This window comes from Elephantulus edwardii, unplaced genomic scaffold, assembly GCF_000299155.1.
Source record: "Elephantulus edwardii isolate Elephantulus edwardi_28Jun2011 unplaced genomic scaffold, EleEdw1.0 scaffold00049, whole genome shotgun sequence".
Lineage (NCBI taxonomy): Eukaryota > Metazoa > Chordata > Mammalia > Macroscelidea > Macroscelididae > Elephantulus > Elephantulus edwardii.
Genome location: NW_006399799.1, coordinates 10,453,003 through 10,460,166, shown reverse-complemented (window position 1 = coordinate 10,460,166; position 7,164 = coordinate 10,453,003).

Sequence of the window (7,164 nt, the reverse complement as noted above, 5' to 3'; positions counted from 1 at the left end):
TTGCTCCCTTTCCTATAGGTAAACTTAACTCTGAGTTTTACTCCAGAATTGACCCTGAACCCAGTGCCAGTGACAAAAAGGAAATACAACTGACAGCTAAGGAAGCAAAGGAGTATGGAGCCTCTGGGTTCAACCAGCCATCCCCACTGGACCCACCTGGGAAAACACTTTGCAGTCCAGAGGGGAGCAAATGACAGGAAAATATCTTCTACCAGAGCAAGAAGGCAAGCAGCTTTAACCAAAGACCACCAGTAAGGTGATAAAGTGTCCTCCCTTTACCCCTTCACATCAATACCCCTGTTCAGCATGAAGAAGCCAGAGAGTCGGCATCCAATTCCCAAATCAATAAGACATTTGGTTTAATCACCATTGGAATATGCTTACCATTCCCTTGTAGCATCTGGTCCCCACTGGATCTTTTTCATTTCCTTCACCTGCTCCCTCCACCAACCAAATTGTGCAGCTCTGCAACTGCACCCCTGCAATTTTCATCCCTGCCCATCCTCACCCTTCTGGCCCCAAACCTCTCACCTCCTTGTACCCCCAATATGTTTTTCCCAATAAAAAAAAAGATAAATAAAGTTTAAAAAAAGATTAGGAGGGAATATACACAAAAAAGGCAAATGAAATTAATTGTAATGAATGTAATTATAACAGTCAATTAATATTTTAAAATTATCAGCATATTACATCCTCACAACACTACATATCCAAAATATTATAATTTTAACTTATAATCAATGTTTTTAAAATCTTCAAACTAAAGAAACCCTCAATTACCATTGAATTAGAACCTTCCAGAGGATTTTCCAAGGCTGCAGATCACTCTGAAGGAGTGTGCCCATCTTTCTCTCTTGGAGCCCCTGATGGATTCCAATCACCAGAGAGGAACCACCTGGGGTTAGCAGAATATCCTCCTATGGACTAGGCTATGGAGCTCCTTTTTGTGAACTAAGTCCTCAAAATCTAATGTGCATTTTACATTTAAGTTGTTTTGTTGTTATTATTAGGTGCCATCAAGTTGAATACAATTCATAGTAACACATATCTGAATTTTGCCCCATCCTGTACCATCCTTACAATTTCTGACATACTTGAACCCGTTGTGGCAGTTCATCTTGTTTAGAGTCTTCCTCTCTTTCCTGACCTTATCTTTCCCAATACAACGTTGGGGTGTGTTTTTTTCCCCCCAAGACTGGCCCCTCCTGACAACCTGCTAAATTAGCACGTGAAGTGAAGTTTCACTATCCTTACCTCTAAGGAGCACTTTGGTTGCACTTCCTTATTGGTTCTGTGACAAGATAGACGTTTTTTTTCTTTTGGTAGCCCATGGGTTACTCAGTGCTCTTCTCCTGCACCAAGCTTCAAAGGCATCATTACTTCTTCTGCCATCTTGTTTATAGTCCTACTTTTAGATGCATAGAAAGTAATTGAAGGCCTAGTGGCAAGAAGCTGCACTGCAATCCCAGAGGTATATGGCTCGAATTCACCAGAAGCTCTGCTGGAGAAGGATGGGCAATCTCTTTCTTTACCAGCCAGATCAGATTTGACGGTACACACACAAAAAAATAATAATAAATTTTTTTTAAAAAGAAAGTAATTGAAAAGACCATAGCTTGGATCCAACACTCCTTTAAGTTGACATCCTTACTTTTTACCATTTTGGAGAGGTCCTTGGCAGCAGAAATGCCCCATGCAGTAAATCATTTGATGTCATCCCACGATGCATCTGGTCTGCAATCACTAGTGTTCAATGCAGCGTATCTATTCATAACATCGTTTTTAAATTCAGGTGAGATAGACCCAAGGCCATACTTTGGTTTTCATGGATTTGTTTTTATTTTCCTCAGCTTCAATTTTAACTTGCACATAAGGAATTGATGATTTTGTCCACGGTCAGCCCCTGGCTTTGTTTCGACCACTGATATCAAGCTTCTCAACTGACTCTTTCCACAGATGTAGTCTGTTTCCTGTGTAGTCCATCAGGTGAGGCTTACGTGTATAATAACCATTTATGTTTTTTAAAAAAGGCATTTGGGGGGAGGGATGGGCAGGGAGGAAAGTGTGCAATAATGAATACATGGAAATCCAAAGTCTCTGTAAACGTTCATGAAAATAAATTTAAAAAATAAAATGATAAGAACAAATTTAGAAAAATATTATCTTTTGGATCCAAACATTAAGAAAGTTTAGACTTTTTAAAAATAAGGCATTTGTGATAAAATAAAGCATCAATTGTACAAAAGTAAATAATTCAATCTCTAGTTGCATTTCCACCTACCAGTTCATGTTTCCCATGTTATTCTTTGTATCCAATTTTGTATTCTAGTCATTCATTTTTATCAATGTATCTTTGTTACATATTTGATCCATTTCAGGCTGTAAAAGTATGAAATAGGACAAATTTATTTACATTTATTGCACATCTTCATTTTGAGCAATCACATGTCAAGTATTTTTTAGCCATATTGGCAATTGGTTTCCATATTGGACAGCAAAGAGGAAGAATGCTTCAGAGAAAGGAAAAAAATCAAGTACAAAAGCACAGAGACAAGAACTTAAATAAGTACATTTTGTGTGTTTGAGGAGGATCTTGGGAGAAAGATGGGCAATTTCATCCTGTGTGATTTACTGCCTCAGAAAAACCTACTGGAGGGTCAGGTCTTAGTTAGTTTCTATTCAAAGACACATAATAACATTGCAACATAACAGAAGGGCCTGAAAAAAAATTAAGTGATAAGTAGTAAGAGTGGTAGAAAATAAAGTTGCTTGGAGAAAAGGTCAGGAAGTGTACTGATTCTAAGAAGTCATGGCCAAAACAGGCTGGAAATCAATCTAAGTGTGACTGGGAAATATTAAAGGTTTCTAAACAGGGGACATGTTAAATCTATTTTTAAACCATGAAATATAGTACTGATGATGGTTACCATCACACTGTTTTTAATTATAGAAGCATTCTCTCTTCTCTCTAATTTCACACTTAGAGGATAGAAGCTGTTATGGATTAGATTGTGTCCTCTAAAAATTATGTTGGAATCCTAACCTCTATATGTGTGTATAAACCTCTTCTCACATCAATTTAGGCATTTTCTTTTTCCACTTTCTTCATAATAATATTTTGCTTTCTTCATGGATGATATCCTTGACATCATCCTAGAACTCAATTTGATCTTTGGTCATTAATGTTTATTGATTAGCCCATAAAATCTATTCTTTCCGCCCCCACCCCCCAATTGGGTTTTGGGATTTTTTTTTTTTAAATTCAGTTGGAATAGACTCAGAGCCATATTTCAGTTCTTGTGAACTTGGTTTCCCCCCCTTAGCTTCAATGTGCACATAAGTAATTGTACATAAATAATTGATAATTGATGATCTGTTTCACAGTCAGCCAATGACCTGCTTTGACTGCTGATATTGAGCTTCTGTTATTTTTTATTCTATGCTCAGATCTATAATCAACACTTTTGGCACAAGCAGTCAGGAAATCAAAAGATGAGCTGCATTGGGAAAATGTGCTGTCAAAGACCTCTCCAGAGAGCTAAAGAGCAACAGTGTCAGTTTAGAGCAAGGTGCACTTGATCCAGGCCATGGTCTTCTCAATTGCTTGTTATGCATCTGAGAGAGCTGGACAATGACTAAGGATAACAGAAGAATTGATGTCTTTGAGTTGTGCTGCTGGAGGAGAGTCTTGAACAAACCATGGACTTCCAAGAGAACAAACAGGTCTGCCCTGGGAAGGATGAAGCCAGGTTTCTCTTTGGAGGCAAAGATTTTGAAATTCTATCTCACATACAATGAGCATGTTGTCAGGAGGGAGCACTCCTTGAAAAGGACATCATGCTAGGAATGGTACAGGGCCAATGCAGGAGAGGAAGACCTTGGATGAGGATTGACACAGTGACTGTGGCAGTGGGAGGAAGTGTGCCAGAGATGTCAAGGTTGGGTTAGAATAGGGCAAGATTCAGAGCCATTGTTCATAGGATTGCTATGATCATAGTTGACTTGACATCACATAGCAACAACATTGACTCTTTTTAAACATTTGGTCAATCTGTTTCCCGCATAGCCATTAGGTGAGGTCAATGCATATAATTGCCATCTATAGTTTTTGAAAAAGTATTTCTAGGGAGAGAAAGGAAAATGTGCATCAATGAATGAATGAAAATGAAATCTGTCAACTTTTGTTAAAATCAAAATTAAGGAAGAAATATTTTTAAAATGTATTTTGAATGAATAAAGCATTGATTGTACAAAACCCTATCATTCGATCTCCAGCCTCATTTCCATCACCCAGACCATATTTTCCAACTATTATTTCCTCTTCTTTGTGTCTAGCTTTTGAGCTCCAATCACAGACTATTGTTACTGCATCTTGGTTGCATGTTTAATCAAGTCCAGACTGAAGAAGTTGGATACTGTTGTTTATATGTCCCATCTAGTCAGAACGGAATCAAAGTTGACCCTCTAGTGGGGTAGTATATCATTTGGAAAGAGATTGTACATATTTCTTCTGCTGAGAAGTTGGTGGATTTGAACCATATACATTTGGGTTGGCAGCCCAACTTTTTATCACTAATATGGAGTTTGTCTTTCAGTATGGCTTTTCTAGCATGGATGACTGAATATATGGATTGGCAAGAATATGTGAATGGGGAATGTTGGCTTATCCACAAAGGGATTGGCTACCTACCATTCCACAAGGAAATTGGCCAGTCTCAACAATCTACGGGAGGATTGGCTAGTCTCTCCAATAAATTGGATATCTCTAGCCAGAAGAATCAGAATCCTACTCAGCCAGAGAGGAGGAAAGAGACCACCTCCACTCCTGTGAAGAAGAGGCAGTAAAATGTAGGACACCTTTCTGGATAGCAGCCTCCAGCATGGCTGAACTGGAAGATTGATGTGAGATGGGACTTTAGGGGGTAAAGGGGATACAATATTGTCAAAACTGAGAACTTTGTTGGACAACTGGGAAGGGAAGCCAATATTTGCAGGACTGAGAATTTGGGAACACTTAAAGCCACAAGGCTCAAAGCTGAGGTGTCTGTGTGAGCTGTGGTAATTGTATTGTTATTGATCTGGATGATAACCATTCGACTCCCCCAATATGGTTCTGTATAGTCTGTGAGGTGTTGCATAGGATTTTGCACCCAGCAAAACAATAAGATTGGTGTAGAGATGAATAGAAGGAGGTGTGGGAGTGTGTGGGGGACAAGTTTGACATCCTTGCAATTAGTTTTGTGTTATTGATGCTGTGGATGAGGATGATTCCCCCTGTGAAGTTGGTAAAAGTCAGATACAGTGCTTCCCACGTGACTCTTACTCTTTTCACACATAAGCTCCAAGAGTTTCCTGAAAAAGTTGCTAGAAGTCCTTAGTTTTATCATCTTTGACTTTAGTAGTTGATGTATATATTTGAATAATATTTATATTAACATGACTTCCTTGTATGTGTCAGAATAGTATCCTATCACTCATAACCTTGTTCATAAGGATAGAACTTGATGAAGAGCACCACTGGGACATGGGGGACAGGAGAAGCCAGGCCCCTGCATGGGCCTGGAGCTCTGTGACCTCACACCCCTCCTCCCTGGATGGTCCTGGCTCATAGCGACCCAAGCGCGAGTATAGGGCCCGGGGCTGGCCTCCCAATAAAAAAAAAAGATAGAACTTGAAATGATCTTTTAGATGGTAACTATGACACAATTTCTCTTCAATTTGTCATTTTCAGAATAGTTGACCATATGACTGTATGTCAGATGGATCTTGGCAGAAAACAAAAAGTACCAGAAGAGTGTCTATCTGTGTTTCATTGACTATGTAAAGGCATTTGACTGTGTGGATCATAACAAATTGTGGCTAACCTTAAGGAGAATGGGAATCCCAGAACACTTGATTGTGCTCATGCAAAACCTATACTCAGACCAGGAAGAACATAGCAAGAAAATACTGCATGGTTCAAAATCAGGAAAGGAGTGCATCAGGGATGTGTCCTCTCTCCTTACCTTTCAATCTATATGCAGAATGAATCATTTGAGAGGTTGGGCTTTATTAGGAAGAATGTGGCATCAGGATTAGAGGAAGACTCATCAACAACCTATGTTACATAGATGATACAATTCTGCTTGCAGAAATTGAGGAGGACCTGAAGCACTTCTTGCAGAAGGTGAAGGACTGTAGTCTTCAATATGGATTGAAGCTTAACATCAAGAAGACAAAGATTTTCACCACTGGGCCAATTGGCAGCACTATGATAGATGGAGGTGAGATTGAGATTGTTAACATTTATAGCTTGCTTGACTCCACAATCAACTCTTGGCCCCAGCAGACAGGAAATCAAAAGACAAATTGTACTAGGGAAATATGTTGTCAGGGACCTCTCCAGAGTACTGAAAGGCAACAATGTCAGTCTAGAGACTAAGGTCTGGTTGGTCCAGGCCATGGTCTTCACAATTAATTGCTGTGCATCAGAGAGCTGGACCATGACTAAGGATAATAGAAGAACTGATATCTTTGAGTTGTGGTGCTGGAGAAGAGTATTGAACATACCATGAACCGCCAATAGAACAAACAGGTTTGTCCTGGAGAGAGTGAAATCACATTTCTCCTTGAAGACTAAGATTTTGAAGCTCTGTCTCACATACTTTGGGCACATGGCCAAGAAGGACCAGTCCATGGAGAAGGACATCATGGTTGGAAGGGTGGGGGGAGAGCACAGGAGATGAAGACCCTGGAACAGTAACCGGGATAATGGGTATAGGTTTGTTGGAGACAGTGAGAACTGGCTCAAGAGATAGAGCAGTCTTCAGAGCTGTTGTACATAGGGTAGCTATGAGTTGCAGGCAACTTAATGGCATGTAACAACAGCAACATGATTGTATGATTGAAGATGGTCCAAACAAGTTCATCTCCACTCACCAATGTTTAAAATCTTGATCTTTATGCATTCTTTATTTTATATGCATTTTTTAATTGGGAAAAACATATTGGGGGTACAAGGAGGTGAGGGTTGGGGGCAGAAGGGTGAGGATGGGCAGGGATGCAGTTGCAGAGCTGCACAGTTTGGTCGGTGGGGGGAGCAGGTGAAGGAAATAATGAGGGTCCAGAGGGGACCAGATACTACAGAGGAATGACAAGCATTTTCCAGTGGTAATTAAACCAACT